General features: G+C 48.1%; 4 non-coding genes and 3 pseudogenes across 4 annotated transcripts; all 7 read right to left on the bottom strand.

Moving 5' to 3' along the window:
• Positions 1-5,264: 5,264 nt before the first annotated feature.
• LOC141227301 (U2 spliceosomal RNA) lies at positions 5,265-5,354 on the bottom strand (annotated as a pseudogene).
• Positions 5,355-6,469: 1,115 nt separating this feature from the next.
• LOC141226863 (U2 spliceosomal RNA) lies at positions 6,470-6,660 on the bottom strand. Its single transcript, XR_012293981.1, has one exon. It is a non-coding gene; the product is annotated as a U2 spliceosomal RNA (small nuclear RNA).
• Positions 6,661-7,775: 1,115 nt separating this feature from the next.
• Positions 7,776-7,966, bottom strand: LOC141227074 (U2 spliceosomal RNA). The gene has a single exon (XR_012294184.1). It is a non-coding gene; the product is annotated as a U2 spliceosomal RNA (small nuclear RNA).
• Positions 7,967-9,081: 1,115 nt separating this feature from the next.
• On the bottom strand, positions 9,082-9,272 carry LOC141226862 (U2 spliceosomal RNA). Its single transcript, XR_012293980.1, has one exon. It is a non-coding gene; the product is annotated as a U2 spliceosomal RNA (small nuclear RNA).
• A 1,115-nt stretch (positions 9,273-10,387) lies between these two features.
• Positions 10,388-10,563, bottom strand: LOC141227259 (U2 spliceosomal RNA; annotated as a pseudogene).
• A 794-nt stretch (positions 10,564-11,357) lies between these two features.
• LOC141227351 (U2 spliceosomal RNA) lies at positions 11,358-11,449 on the bottom strand (annotated as a pseudogene).
• A 1,115-nt stretch (positions 11,450-12,564) lies between these two features.
• On the bottom strand, positions 12,565-12,754 carry LOC141227189 (U2 spliceosomal RNA). Its single transcript, XR_012294286.1, has one exon. It is a non-coding gene; the product is annotated as a U2 spliceosomal RNA (small nuclear RNA).
• Between the last annotated feature and the right edge of the window lie 3,410 nt (positions 12,755-16,164).

Below are 16,164 nucleotides of genomic sequence, written 5' to 3'. Positions count from 1 at the left end.
TCCTCCGGACCGTCCATGATGGAATAGTCTCTGAGCAGGCTGTGGATCAGCCTGCGGCAGTCCGGGATGGACATCCTCTCCCTCCTCAAGATGAGCCGGTTCCTGGCGACCCAAACGGCATCCTTGAAGCAGTTCATAAGGCGCCAAGCCTCCTGGATGGCTCCGACGGTATGAACCCCAGGGAAGAGTCCGTAAAGCACAGAATGGTGCGATAGGCTCGCCCTGGGGACAGAGTTCCTCAGGTCGTCCTCAAGTGCAGTCAATAGGCGCTGTGCAAATCCGCAGTCCCAAAAAGTGTGCAAAGATGTTTCCTCCACGAAGGGGCACCTTGGGCAGTACCGGGTCTTGCACAGGTTCCGGGCATGCATGAATGACCGGACGGGCAGTCCGCCCTGAATCGCCATCCACGACAAGTCCTTGTGCCCGTTGGTCAGCCTGTCAGACGACACATTTGTCCACACAGTCTCCAGCGTGTCCTGGTGAAGTCCTGTGATGTTCTCCACGTCATCCTTGGCTCTGATTAGCTTGTGGATAGTTTTGGGCTTCCACAAGTCGGGCTTGAGTCCCTCCAGTTGATGCTCCCCCACAAATCGAACGACGTCTCCGTAGAACCATGGCGTCGTCCAGTTGTAGGGGAAGGAGCTGTCCCACTTGTCCCAGCCGAGTCGCCTCCAAAGAGGAAGCAGGAAGAAGCGAGACATGGACCTGCCCGCGGAGCCATTCTTGACTTGCAAAGTCCGGCGGACACAATCACACACAAAAGAGGATCGCAGGAGGGTGGGGATATCTGGAACGCCCTTCCCACCCTTGCGAGGCTCCTTGTACATGACGGCCCGCCTGACTCTGTCCATCTTGGATCCCCAGACAAAGTGAAACACTGTCCTGGTAATGGCCCTGCACACAGTGACGTGTGGGGGCCAGGCCTGCGCCGTGTACTGCAAGACGGGCAGGACCTCATTACGCAGGATGAGTGCCTTACCCTCACAAGTGAGGTGTCTGAGGCTCCAGAGTCCGATCCGTTGCTTCACCTTGGCCAAGCGTTCTTGCCAGGACTTGAGGGCCGCTCCTTCCTTCCCGAACCAGACTCCCAGCACCTTGAGGAAATCCGGTTGAATGTTGAAGGGGAAGGGGGCGGAGGAGGCCGGCTGCCAATCCCCGAAGAGCATGGCTTCCGACTTCCTGCAGTTGACTTTGGCCCCTGAAGCCCGGCCGAACCTCTCACACGTCTGGACGAGGGCGTCGACTGAACCACGATCAGCGCAGAAGACGGTGACGTCGTCCATGTAGAGCGAGCACTTGACCTCGTGTCGTCCCGGACCCGGTGCGGTGATCCCTCTGATCTCTCCATTCTGCCGGATAGCCTCTGCGAAGAGTTCTATAACACAAACAAAAAGAAGAGGTGATAGAGGGCAGCCTTGTCTGACCCCAGAGAGGACAGGGAAGGGGTCAGTCTTCCAGCCGTTCACCAACACCGAGCTGTGGATATCAAAATACATCAGACGGACATACGAACAAAACATGTTACCCAAACCTAACCGGTGCAGAGCTCGGCCCATGAACTCGTGGGAAACCCGGTCGAAGGCCTTCTCCTGATCCAAGGAGACCAGGGCCACGTGTGCGCGGTGGACCTTGATGTACTCGACCGTGTCCCGCACGAGAGCGAGGCTGTCTGCGATGCGACGTCCAGGGATGCCGCAGGTCTGGTCCGGGTGGATGATCCGTCCGATGACCGTCTTAAGTCGTGTCGCCATCGTCTTGGCCAGGATCTTGTAGTCCACGTTGAGCAGAGTGATGGGACGCCAATTCCTCAGGTCGCACCTCTCTCCCTTCCGCTTATACAGGATCGTGACCATTCCTTCCCTCAAAGATGGAGGCATTCTACCCTCCACCACCATCTCCTCGTACAGGTCCAACAGGTCCGGACAGATGAGGTCTCCCAGCGCTACATAGAGCTCCGCTGGAAGACCATCACTGCCCGGGGTCCTGCCGGTCCTAAAGGATTTAGCGGCAGAGAGCAATTCGCCCACCATCAGAGGTTTGTCCAAGGCTGCCGTGCCTGCAGGATCAAGATGGTTAGTGATACCTGACAGGAACTTATCAGCAGCGTCGGGGTCGGTAGTCTTGTGGGAGTAGAGTTCGCTGTAGAAGTCGCTGACGACCCTCATCACGTCCTCCTTCCCACGTCGCATGTTTCCGCTCTCGTCTCGCAGCTCGTTCAGGGGCGTGTGACCGGCATGAAGTTTCCTGAAAAAGAATGAGTTACATTTCTCACCCTTCTCCAGATTCTCCACTTTGGAACGGAAGATGATTCGCTTGGACTCCTCCTCAAAGTGCCTTTTCAGGCTCTTCTTGGTCTCCTCCAGCTCCTCCCTCACGTCCCAGCCGCAGTGAAGAAGGTCCTGCAGCGACCGCAGCTCGCGCTGCAGCCCTCTGAAGTCCCTCCTCTTCTCACACGCCTGTTGTCGACCCTTGGCCTGAAAGAAACAGCAAAACTCAAGTTTAACATATTCCCACCAATCAGAGACTGTTTGGAAGCTACCCTTGTAGGACTGCCACATTGCGTAGGCTGCTCTCAGCTCCTCCACGACTTCATCCTGAGCCAGCAGAGCACAATTCAGCTTCCAGGAGCCGGGGCCGGACGGAAAACCGTCGCCGAGGACACCTTGTAAGTGAATGGCTCTGTGGTCGGAGAAGAAGCAGGAGACCATCGAGTGCCTACTCTGCCTGACTGCCCGAGAGGTGAACACAAAGTCAATCCTGGAGCGGAGTGAGCCATCGGGTCGGCTCCACGAATAGTTCGTGGAGCCTCTCCCCATGGAGCCCACCACGTCCTGAAGAGAGGCCTCGGTTACCATCTCGATGAGCAGCTTGGACGTGATGTCCAACTTGGCAGATGTGCCAGAACTACGACCGTCCTCCTCGATGGGGCAGTTGAAATCCCCGGCCATCACTAAGGTCCTGGTGGTGGCAAGCTGAAGCCGCAGGGTCTGGAAAAGCTCCAAACGCTCATTCTTCAGTGGGGACGCATACACGTTGATGAACCTGACAGGTTCTCCCGCCCAGTTGCCATCTACAACAAGAGCCCTGCCGCAGATGAGCTCCTGGACGGACTCAAGCGTGAATGCGCCCCCCCTGATCAGAATTGCGACCCCCGCAGACTTGCAGTCACCCCCACCGGACCAGTAGGATGGACCGTGGGACCACTCCCTGGCCAGATGTTTGAAGGACCTAGAGGAGGGAAGGGAACATTCCTGCAACATATAAACATCACACAACTGGGAAGTAAGGAAGGCATAAATAGTCTGACGTCTGAACTTGTCCTTGATGCTCCTGACATTAATGGAAAATAAGTTAATATTAGCCATCATGTAGGGAAAAAAGAAAAAGTTAGCGCAGGCAATACACCTTAGTTACCACTCCGGTCGGGTGGTCCCTCGTCGGTGTTGACTGCTGGTGACGGGATCACCAGCAGGCCCTCTTCCTCCATCTGGTCAAGCAGCGCGGCCTCGATCTCGGCGACCACCAGTTCCTCCTCTTCTGGCTCGGCCACCAGGGTCTCAACCATGTGCTCCATCTCTTCTGGCTCAGGGAGGGTATCCTCCTTTTCGCCTACGAAATCCAGAATCTTCTTTTTGGAGGATTCAGTAGCAGGGCTGTCCTCCACCTTCCTCTTTCCCCGGGTTGGAACTGGGGAGACAAGAAGGGGAAAATCCTCCTCGGAATAGATAGCGGCGGGTGGAGGAAAGGTTAATTCCACCGCTACCATGGTCTGGGGAGGGAGAGTGGCTGCCGGGGCAGGGGAAAGGACACCTGCTGAGGAGTAGGGGAAGGAGGAAGAGGAAGTGGAATCCTCAGCAGGGGTGGCCGGGGTGGGGGGGGATTGGACGGGGGTGGCAGGGGGAGGGATCGAGAGAGGGGTGACAGAACTCTTACCCTCCTTTGACTTTTTCTTCTGCTTCGGAGCTGCTGGGACCGTCGCTGGGGCTTTGGCCACCGACTCCTTGACCGCTTTGGCCTTGGTCGTCTCGGCCTTGGCCGCTGGGGCCTTGGTCGTCGCGTCCTTGACCTTCACAGGCCTGGTCGTCGGGGCCTTGTCCTCCGTAGCTGGGGTCGTCGCAACCACCGATGCCCAGGATCACTCACGCCTGGGGCAATCCTTGTACAGATGAGCCGCCAGCCCACACAGGTTGCAGGACGTCTTCTTCGGGCAGTCCTTCGAGCTGTGTCCCGTCACTCGACAAATCCTGCAGGCATCCTCCTTGCAGTCCTTCATCTCGTGGCCGTTCTTGCCGCATCTCCTGCAGTTCCGCGGCATGTCCGGGTAATAGATGAGGCCGTAGGAGTTGCCCAGGGAGAATGTCGGGGGCAGGTGCCGAAGTCCGTCTGAGTACGCCAGGTCCCTGTGAAGTCTAACGGTCACCGACCACTTACCTGTCCAGAAGCCGAGTCCATTCAGGATGTGAGAGGGTTCCTTCACAACCAAACAGAAGCGTCTCAGGAAGGTACAGATGTCTTGGCCTGGGGTGTGCGGGTTGCGCATGGAGACCGTGATCCTCCTTTCATCCCTCTGGATAGGGCAGCTACCTGTAAAGGCAGAGAAAGAATTATCCGGTCCTTTTGCGCTTACCATTTCCCAGAACCTCCTGCAGGTGTTCACAGTGGCGAAGGTGACGAAGAAGATCCCCGTCAAGAAGGTCTGGATGCTGAGGGTGTCCGACCTGGAGAAGCCTCGATCCAGCAGCATCTTCTGGCAGAACACGTCCGAGGACATGTCCGGCACCCTCCCATCCACTTCCTTCAGCTTCAGGGCCACCGTCTGCCGCATCCATGGCTCCAGGGCTGGAGCTTCGTGGCGGGGCTTCTGGGGTCCCTTCTGCTGGCCAGTCGTGGAGGCAGAGTCCTTGGGGTCAGAATCGGCTCCTGGCTGGGCCCTCCTGGCTGTCCCCAGCTCCAGGCTCTTCTTTTCGGCCTTCCTCGCAGCGCTTGCCATGGCTTTCCTCCTGCAGTTACTTCTTGGAGCTGGATCTGGAACTCTTCCCGGAATGGGTGGAGCTATGCAGATTCTTCTCCCGTCGTGTTCTGGACAAATTCCCCGAAAGGTCTTTGTCTCGATGATTTTCTTCCTCGAAGATTCCACAGGACAGCCCGATTCTTCTCCGAGTCTTCGTCTTCTTCTGGATTCTTTAGAGCTTCTTCCTCCCACCGATATCCGCCTTCGTTCTCCGATGTCAGCTGGGATCCGAAGCTCTTCTCCTTCCGAGTTCGATCGCTCTCGTCAAGTGTAGATCGCAGCTCTTGTGTTCTTAAAAGAACAGATACTACACTTGATCTTAGCCAAAAGGCCGAGAAGCGATAACCAGAATTGGTTTCAAACTACGGAGCCACCCAAGGATCCTGAAAAGTCCATTTGTGGAGATGAGCTCCTGGACTCCCGTTAAGAAGACATGTTGTCAACCTCTAGATCCCTTACATGCCTGCACTTTTCGGCTTGCTGCTGCTGCAATCCACGCGTTTTAGATCTGCATAACTCCACCTCTTTAAACACAGCACCTTCACCCCCTGCTGTTCCCACCCGCCTCAACACCGTTGGAAGGGAGGAGAACCAATTAAGGCGGGGGGTGGGGTGGAACGAGCAGCTGTGTACCCTTAGCAGGAGGGCTCCTGATTACATACCTCTCCTGCTGCTGCTGCTGCTGGCTGTCCAGCAGCAGACTGAAGGTGGCTGCTGCTGTGCACAGGTATATAAAGGCTCAGAGCCTATTATGACACGCGCAGCCAGCGTTCCATTGCCACATTCCATCTACTGCAGGCAGGATACCTGGCTGGCTGAATGTCGCTGAGAAGCTCACAGAGACCGCCATAAGCAACAGTTTAACAGAATGCCACAGACTAATCAACCAAACTTTTTGGGTTGGGTTCTCTTTTATAGTCTGCAGGCATTAAATGAAAGAAGTCAGTGTTCCAGCAGAAGGAGACAACGTTTCAGAAAAGACATTGTAGCAAACCAAAAAAGAAATTTTAAGCGCAGCAGAGTAACCAGCGCACATACCTGTTAGCTCAGGTGAGTTTAAAAGGCTGCTGTTGATAACAAGGGCATTTGCTAAATAGATGGTGTGTGTGCAACAATATACTGAAAGGTCAATTATATTGTGCAGCTTATCTCACCACCTGTAGTTATTTAGGTGAAAGCTCCAAAATGCTTGCCTAATATGTCTGTTTATCCAAAAGGAAGTAAAAAGGGAGAGCTAGAAAGATAGCATTGCATCACATTACATGGCAATGCAATGCACAGTTGCTGAAGTTGAACCAAAATGAGCTTGTAATCTGGCTTCTGCAACTTTGAACATGAAAAATCCAATGAGGAGAAGAAAAGCAAAGCCAAAGAGTCCATCCCAAAATCCGACAAACAAGCAAAATGAACAAAAAACATTGAATTCAATTCTTTCTGATTTTAGAAACTGCATTAAAGAAGGGGTGCACCGGTCCTGGAGATACTGCAATACCAGGTCAATGCGTGGAGTGGACAGAGCAAGCTCTTTTTCCATCTCCCTGTTCTAAAAATCCATTTAATATATGGTCCCCAGATAGGGGACGTATCAGATATTAAACTGATAAGAACAGATACTACACTTGATCTTAGCCAAAAGGCCGAGAAGCGATAACCAGAATTGGTTTCAAACTACGGAGCCACCCAAGGATCCTGAAAAGTCCATTTGTGGAGATGAGCTCCTGGACTCCCGTTAAGAAGACATGTTGTCAACCTCTAGATCCCTTACATGCCTGCACTTTTCGGCTTGCTGCTGCTGCAATCCACGCGTTTTAGATCTGCATAACTCCACCTCTTTAAACACAGCACCTTCAGCCCCTGCTGTTCCCACCCGCCTCAACACCGTTGGAAGGGAGGAGAACCAATTAAGGCGGGGGGTGGGGTGGAACGAGCAGCTGTCTACCCTTAGCAGGAGGGCTCCTGATTACATACCTCTCCTGCTGCTGCTGCTGCTGGCTGTCCAGCAGCAGACTGAAGGTGGCTGCTGCTGTGCACAGGTATATAAAGGCTCAGAGCCTATTATGACACGCGCAGCCAGCGTTCCATTGCCACATTCCATCTACTGCAGGCAGGATACCTGGCTGGCTGAATGTCGCTGAGAAGCTCACAGAGACCGCCATAAGCAACAGTTTAACAGAATGCCACAGACTAATCAACCAAACTTTTTGGGTTGGGTTCTCTTTTATAGTCTGCAGGCATTAAATGAAAGAAGTCAGTGTTCCAGCAGAGGGAGACAACGTTTCAGAAAAGGCATTGTAGCAAACCAAAAAAGAAATTTTAAGCGCAGCAGAGTAACCAGCGCACATACCTGTTAGCTCAGGTGAGTTTAAAAGGCTGCTGTTGATAACAAGGGCATGTGCTAAATAGATGGTGTGTGTGCAACAATATACTGAAAGGTCAATTATATTGTGCAGCTTATCTCACCACCTGTAGTTATTTAGGTGAAAGCTCCAAAATGCTTGCCTAATATGTCTGTTTATCCAAAAGGAAGTAAAAAGGGAGAGCTAGAAAGATAGCATTGCATCACATTACATGGCAATGCAATGCACAGTTGCTGAAGTTGAACCAAAATGAGCTTGTAATCTGGCTTCTGCAACTTTGAACATGAAAAATCCAATGAGGAGAAGAAAAGCAAAGCCAAAGAGTCCATCCCAAAATCCGACAAACAAGCAAAATGAACAAAAAACATTGAATTCAATTCTTTCTGATTTTAGAAACTGCATTAAAGAAGGGGTGCACCGGTCCTGGAGATACTGCAATACCAGGTCAATGCGTGGAGTGGACAGAGCAAGCTCTTTTTCCATCTCCCTGTTCTAAAATTCCATTTAATATATGGTCCCCAGATAGGGGACGTATCAGATATTAACCTGATAAGAACAGATACTACACTTGATCTTAGCCAAAAGGCCGAGAAGCGATAACCAGAATTGGTTTCAAACTACGGAGCCACCCAAGGATCCTGAAAAGTCCATTTGTGGAGATGAGCTCCTGGACTCCCGTTAAGAAGACATGTTGTCAACCTCTAGATCCCTTACATGCCTGCACTTTTCGGCTTGCTGCTGCTGCAATCCACGCGTTTTAGATCTGCATAACTCCACCTCTTTAAACACAGCACCTTCACCCCCTGCTGTTCCCACCCGCCTCAACACCGTTGGAAGGGAGGAGAACCAATTAAGGCGGGGGGTGGGGTGGAACGAGCAGCTGTCTACCCTTAGCAGGAGGGCTCCTGATTACATACCTCTCCTGCTGCTGCTGCTGCTGGCTGTCCAGCAGCAGACTGAAGGTGGCTGCTGCTGTGCACAGGTATATAAAGGCTCAGAGCCTATTATGACACGCGCAGCCAGCGTTCCATTGCCACATTCCATCTACTGCAGGCAGGATACCTGGCTGGCTGAATGTCGCTGAGAAGCTCACAGAGACCGCCATAAGCAACAGTTTAACAGAATGCCACAGACTAATCAACCAAACTTTTTGGGTTGGGTTCTCTTTTATAGTCTGCAGGCATTAAATGAAAGAAGTCAGTGTTCCAGCAGAGGGAGACAACGTTTCAGAAAAGGCATTGTAGCAAACCAAAAAAGAAATTTTAAGCGCAGCAGAGTAACCAGCGCACATACCTGTTAGCTCAGGTGAGTTTAAAAGGCTGCTGTTGATAACAAGGGCATTTGCTAAATAGATGGTGTGTGTGCAACAATATACTGAAAGGTCAATTATATTGTGCAGCTTATCTCACCACCTGTAGTTATTTAAGTGAAAGCTCCAAAATGCTTGCCTAATATGTCTGTTTATCCAAAAGGAAGTAAAAAGGGAGAGCTAGAAAGATAGCATTGCATCACATTACATGGCAATGCAATGCACAGTTGCTGAAGTTGAACCAAAATGAGCTTGTAATCTGGCTTCTGCAACTTTGAACATGAAATATCCAATGAGGAGAAGAAAAGCAAAGCCAAAGAGTCCATCCCAAAATCCGACAAACAAGCAAAATGAACAAAAAACATTGAATTCAATTCTTTCTGATTTTAGAAACTGCATTAAAGAAGGGGTGCACCGGTCCTGGAGATACTGCAATACCAGGTCAATGCGTGGAGTGGACAGAGCAAGCTCTTTTTCCATCTCCCTGTTCTAAAAATCCATTTAATATATGGTCCCCAGATAGGGGACGTATCAGATATTAAACTGATAAGAACAGATACTACACTTGATCTTAGCCAAAAGGCCGAGAAGCGATAACCAGAATTGGTTTCAAACTACGGAGCCACCCAAGGATCCTGAAAAGTCCATTTGTGGAGATGAGCTCCTGGACTCCCGTTAAGAAGACATGTTGTCAACCTCTAGATCCCTTACATGCCTGCACTTTTCGGCTTGCTGCTGCTGCAATCCACGCGTTTTAGATCTGCATAACTCCACCTCTTTAAACACAGCACCTTCACCCCCTGCTGTTCCCACCCGCCTCAACACCGTTGAAAGGGAGGAGAACCAATTAAGGCGGGGGGTGGGGTGGAACGAGCAGCTGTCTACTCTTAGCAGGAGGGCTCCTGATTACATACCTCTCCTGCTGCTGCTGCTGCTGGCTGTCCAGCAGCAGACTGAAGGTGGCTGCTGCTGTGCACAGGTATATAAAGGCTCAGAGCCTATTATGACACGCGCAGCCAGCGTTCCATTGCCACATTCCATCTACTGCAGGCAGGATACCTGGCTGGCTGAATGTCGCTGAGAAGCTCACAGAGACCGCCATAAGCAACAGTTTAACAGAATGCCACAGACTAATCAACCAAACTTTTTGGGTTGGGTTCTCTTTTATAGTCTGCAGGCATTAAATGAAAGAAGTCAGTGTTCCAGCAGAGGGAGACAACGTTTCAGAAAAGGCATTGTAGCAAACCAAAAAAGAAATTTTAAGCGCAGCAGAGTAACCAGCGCACATACCTGTTAGCTCAGGTGAGTTTAAAAGGCTGCTGTTGATAACAAGGGCATTTGCTAAATAGATGGTGTGTGTGCAACAATATACTGAAAGGTCAATTATATTGTGCAGCTTATCTCACCACCTGTAGTTATTTAGGTGAAAGCTCCAAAATGCTTGCCTAATATGTCTGTTTATCCAAAAGGAAGTAAAAAGGGAGAGCTAGAAAGATAGCATTGCATCACATTACATGGCAATGCAATGCACAGTTGCTGAAGTTGAACCAAAATGAGCTTGTAATCTGGCTTCTGCAACTTTGAACATGAAAAATCCAATGAGGAGAAGAAAAGCAAAGCCAAAGAGTCCATCCCAAAATCCGACAAACAAGCAAAATGAACAAAAAACATTGAATTCAATTCTTTCTGATTTTAGAAACTGCATTAAAGAAGGGGTGCACCAGTCCTGGAGATACTGCAATACCAGGTCAATGCGTGGAGTGGACAGAGCAAGCTCTTTTTCCATCTCCCTGTTCTAAAAATCCATTTAATATATGGTCCCCAGATAGGGGACGTATCAGATATTAAACTGATAAGAACAGATTTTTTTTTTTTGAAAGCCCGAATTCGTGTACAAAACCCGAGTGCGCTTAAAAAAGTGACAAGTGCCACAAAAAAAGTGCACTAGGATGCTGGTCTTCTTGAAACCCTCTCCAAAAGGAGAAGGGTCCCCCAAACCATTCCCCGTCCCTCCGAGCCAAAAGGCCACAGCGAGGAACAGGGACAAAAAGCCACCTCCAGCCGAAGCCAGAGGCGACCCAATCTTACCCCCAGCACCTGCCCGAGTTCTCACCCGAGCAAGGCACTGGGAGCCAAAGACTGTGCTCCCCTCCCGGAAGAGGGGAGCCAACAACGCTCTCCTCCCGAAAGAGGAGAGCCAGGGGGGTTCAGGGGGGAGCGGAACCTGATGGCCACACACTCCCCCCCTAGACCTGCCAAGAGAGGAACCCGTAAGGGAACCGCATCCCGACAAAATCCTAGTAGGACGTGACACACGTGAATAAGTGGACACACAGTGACAAAGAAATTAAATAAATAGTGAAGGTTTCACAGTATAATACTGCCCGGACCTTCGACCGGGAATTGAAAAATTCCCCATCCTAAGGCCAGAAGGCCCGGAATAAGGGTGTGTGCGAAGAAAGAAAATTTGAAGTGCTTGTGCAAATGTGCCATAAACTCAAGTGGGGTTCCCAATCCCAGTGAGTTAAGGCACCCCAGGGTCACCACTCCTGGGGCACTTCACACTTCGGGCTTTCGATCTTCCCCGGCCCAATGGCGTCGATCCTGGGGGGCCATGCTTTCCACCAGATGACTATATTAGCCACCTGGCGTACTAACAAGCGCCTAAACCCCAGTGTGCATAATGTATCAATCTACTAGGGCGGCCAACATCCAAAACCGCCTTTTCGAAAGATACTACACTTGATCTTAGCCAAAAGGCCGAGAAGCGATAACCAGAATTGGTTTCAAACTACGGAGCCACCCAAGGATCCTGAAAAGTCCATTTGTGGAGATGAGCTCCTGGACTCCCGTTAAGAAGACATGTTGTCAACCTCTAGATCCCTTACATGCCTGCACTTTTCGGCTTGCTGCTGCTGCAATCCACGCGTTTTAGATCTGCATAACTCCACCTCTTTAAACACAGCACCTTCACCCCCTGCTGTTCCCACCCGCCTCAACACCGTTGGAAGGGAGGAGAACCAATTAAGGCGGGGGTTGGGGTGGAACGAGCAGCTGTCTACCCTTAGCAGGAGGGCTCCTGATTACATACCTCTCCTGCTGCTGCTGCTGCTGGCTGTCCAGCAGCAGACTGAAGGTGGCTGCTGCTGTGCACAGGTATATAAAGGCTCAGAGCCTATTATGACACGCGCAGCCAGCGTTCCATTGCCACATTCCATCTACTGCAGGCAGGATACCTGGCTGGCTGAATGTCGCTGAGAAGCTCACAGAGACCGCCATAAGCAACAGTTTAACAGAATGCCACAGACTAATCAACCAAACTTTTTGGGTTGGGTTCTCTTTTATAGTCTGCAGGCATTAAATGAAAGAAGTCAGTGTTCCAGCAGAAGGAGACAACGTTTCAGAAAAGGCATTGTAGCAAACCAAAAAAGAAATTTTAAGCGCAGCAGAGTAACCAGCGCACATACCTGTTAGCTCAGGTGAGTTTAAAAGGCTGCTGTTGATAACAAGGGCATTTGCTAAATAGATGGTGTGTGTGCAACAATATACTGAAAGGTCAATTATATTGTGCAGCTTATCTCACCACCTGTAGTTATTTAGGTGAAAGCTCCAAAATGCTTGCCTAATATGTCTGTTTATCCAAAAGGAAGTAAAAAGGGAGAGCTAGAAAGATAGCATTGCATCACATTACATGGCAATGCAATGCACAGTTGCTGAAGTTGAACCAAAATGAGCTTGTAATCTGGCTTCTGCAACTTTGAACATGAAAAATCCAATGAGGAGAAGAAAAGCAAAGCCAAAGAGTCCATCCCAAAATCCGACAAACAAGCAAAATGAACAAAAAACATTGAATTCAATTCTTTCTGATTTTAGAAACTGCATTAAAGAAGGGGTGCACCGGTCCTGGAGATACTGCAATACCAGGTCAATGCGTGGAGTGGACAGAGCAAGCTCTTTTTCCATCTCCCTGTTCTAAAAATCCATTTAATATATGGTCCCCAGATAGGGGACGTATCAGATATTAAACTGATAAGAACAGATCAGGTTTCAACATAATTTATTAAGTGCGTAAAATATGGTTTACAATCAAAAACAACAACACAAACAGTACATTATTAAAACACAGAATTCCACCCATAAAAACCCCATATACGATTAGCATCCCTCCTCCCAATACATTTGACATCCCTCAAGTAATAAATATACATCTGGCTAAAAGCAATTTTAAGACAATCCTTCACAGAAATAGCATCACGTTTAAAAAGTAAAATATTGCGTGCCTTCCAAAGGGCGTCTTTAAAACAGTTAATCATACACCAACATATACAATACTGTTGAGGGGTCGGACATTTAAAAAGGCCATATAAAACATATTCATGGTTAAAATCTCTTAAACCGCAAGTCCATTTTAAAAGAATCCCAACTTTGTGCCAAAGTTCCTGTGCAAATGGGCAATTCCACATAAGGTGCAAGGTGGTTTCGTCATTAACACATGAGTCTCTGGGGCATTTGGCTCTGGCCACCAGGCCTCTCCTGTGTTGAAACTCTCTGGTGGGGAGGCACTGGTGGACCACCATCCATGCGATGTCCTTATGTCCATTTGCTAAGAATTTCCCGAAGACATTCTTCCAAACTTGCTTCGATCTCTCTTCTGAGAAATTTACTATGGGGGTCACATCTTCATTCCTCCTCAGAAAAGATAAAAGCTTCTTGCGGTCTTTAAAAATGTCCATATTAAAATCACCAAGGCTATAAAATCGAACAGTCTTTTCTAAGATTGCTTGGTGTTTGGGGGGGCATAGTAAAACAGGGGAATTCAACGACAACTTAAACCATCTTTTAAAAATCATCCCACAAGTATATTTTAAAAAATAACTTAGCGCACTATTACCATTAAAATGTTTGAAACAAAAGCAGAAATAATTTAAATACAAATAAATATGTAAATCGGGGACATCCCTTCCGCCGTTCATTTTATTCTTCCTCATTATTTCTCGCCTTAATTTTTCCATTTTGGAGTTCCATAAAAACATAAAGATCATCCTAGTCATTTTTTTAATTAAAACATCAGAGGGGGGGTACACCATAGCTATATACAGTATGAGGGGTAACAACACTGATTTTATAATTAAAATTTTCCCCTCCATTGTTAGGGACCTCAAACCCCAAAATGATATTTTCTTTGACATTTTTTCTATGACATTCTCCCAGCTTTGAGTTCCCACATTCTCCTCGTTAAAAACAACTCCAAGAATTTTTACATTGTCTCGTTTTATAGTGAGCTGCGGGAGTTGGGCGGTGTCCCAGGATCCCAAAGTCAGACATTCAGATTTATTTAAATTAAGTTTAAAACCGGATGCCTGGGAAAAAAAATCAATGCGCAACACCGCCCTCCGGAGGGAAGCAGGGTCCACGCACACAACCGTCACGTCATCCATGTAGCCAAAGACTCTCACATCACTGCCACCTCCGCCTGGAACAGGAACCCCTCTAATCACTTTGTCTTTTCTTATTGCGCTCAGCAGGGGCTCCATGGCGCAGATGAACAGGATGGGCGACAAGGGGCATCCCTGCTTCACTCCGGACTCAAGGGGAACTCCATCTGTTAAAAAGCCATTAAGAGAAATTTGACTAAAACAATTTTTATATAAAATCTTAATACAATTTAAAAGCATATTAGGGATACCCATTCTTTTTAAAACTCTAAAAAGAAATCTATGAGAGACTCTATCGAAAGCTTTTTCAAAATCTAGGGCTAAAAGAGCTACATTTTGACACCGGTCTCTGGAATACCAAATTACATCCCTTAATACGTTTAAAACCTCTGAAATACTTCTGCCTGGTACACTACAAACCTGCTCAGGCTGGATTAGTTTGGCAATGACACTCCTGAGCCGGTCTGCAACCACCTTAGCAAGTACCTTGTAATCAACATTTAGGAGAGTTATGGGTCTCCAATTCGCTAGAGTACTGCGGTCACCTTTTTTATATATCAAAGACACCACTCCTCTCCTCCACGAAAATGGCAACTGTTCACAAATAAAAACTTCTTTAAAAAGCATAAAAAGGTCCTCTTTTAAAATGTCCCAAAAAGTAAGGTAAAATTCTACAGGTAGTCCGTCACACCCAGGTGCTTTACCCTTAGAGAAACTTTTAAAAACATAAAATAATTCCTCTAAAACAATATCGCGTTCTAAAAACTCCTGGTCTGTAAAATTTAACTTAAAATCGAGATCATTAAGAGCATCAGATAAAAAGGACTCATCTATACACTTTTTACTAAAAAGATGCTTATAAAAGTTAAAAGTAGCATTCAACATTCCCTGCATAGATGTTTCACCCTCTAGATTTGTGATCACTTCTCTTTTATCCATGACTTTTTTGAAGAAGAAGCGAGAGCACTTCTCCCCCTCCTCCAAGTGCTGCACTCTAGAGTTAAAAATAATCTCTTTCCCCTTTGTGTCTATGCAGTTCTGAATTTCAGTTTTTAGGCTAGCAATATCATCTCCCACCTCCACCCCTAGCTCTTTGAATTTAAAAAGTGTTTGTAGTTTGGTGTTAAGATCACTAAAACATCTTTTTTTCTCTCTAGCTTTACGTCTCCCTGCTTTTATAAAAAACATTCTGACTTTTTTTTTTCAAATTTTCCCACCAGGTTACCATAGGGGCATCAGAAGGTTTTTGTCGCCGCCAGGCTTGATAGGCTTTACCAAAGTCTTGTCGAATCAGAGGGTCCTCCAGCAGGTAAGTACTTAGACGCCAGAGGCCCCTGTTGACCCTCTGTTCATCCCGGTATTCTAGATGCACCTCCAAGCCCTTATGGTCAGAAAATATATTTGATGTTAAAACACATTTTACAGGGTTAAAATCATCTGATAGGAAAATAAAATCGATCCTGGAGGACACCCCTCTTCCGGACCACGTATAACCAGGGTCCGTCGGCAGGAGTGACCTCCACGCATCGCATAATTTAAAATCAGTTATAAAATCTTTCAATAGATGACATGACTTATCCAATTTGCGTAAAGGGTCACCCCCTGCTCGTTGTTCACTAGCACAAAGACAATTAAAATCACCCCCTACGATCAGGGGAGATGACCCAGTACAGTACAATGGCAATATCCCAAATAAATTAATTCTCTCTTGCTTATCAGGGGGAGCATAAATATTCATTACACGTAGGGTAAAACCATTAAATTTAAAATGCACTAAAACCACTCTGCCTGGTACTATTTCTGTGACAGCATTTATAGTAATATTTCTCCCACGACAGAGGAAGCCCACCCCCGCTGACTTGTTGTCATTGGAGCCAGACCAGATGGAGGGCCCCAGTCTCCAATCTGTCTTGATATCATTATAATTTAGTGCATGTTGTATCCCGCATTCCTGTAATAAACATATGTCAAAGTCAGTGGTTTCTAAATACTTGAAAAGAGCAGCCCTACGAACTGGGCTCTTTAATGACCTCACATTCAGTGAGACAAGTC

The sequence above is a fragment of the Phyllobates terribilis genome, unplaced genomic scaffold (assembly GCF_046119375.1).
Source record: "Phyllobates terribilis strain yellow unplaced genomic scaffold, ASM4611937v1 Scaffold_416__1_contigs__length_1633014, whole genome shotgun sequence".
Lineage (NCBI taxonomy): Eukaryota > Metazoa > Chordata > Amphibia > Anura > Dendrobatidae > Phyllobates > Phyllobates terribilis.
The sequence above is the reverse complement of the archived record's forward strand: the minus strand, read 5'-3'. Positions and strand labels throughout refer to the sequence as shown.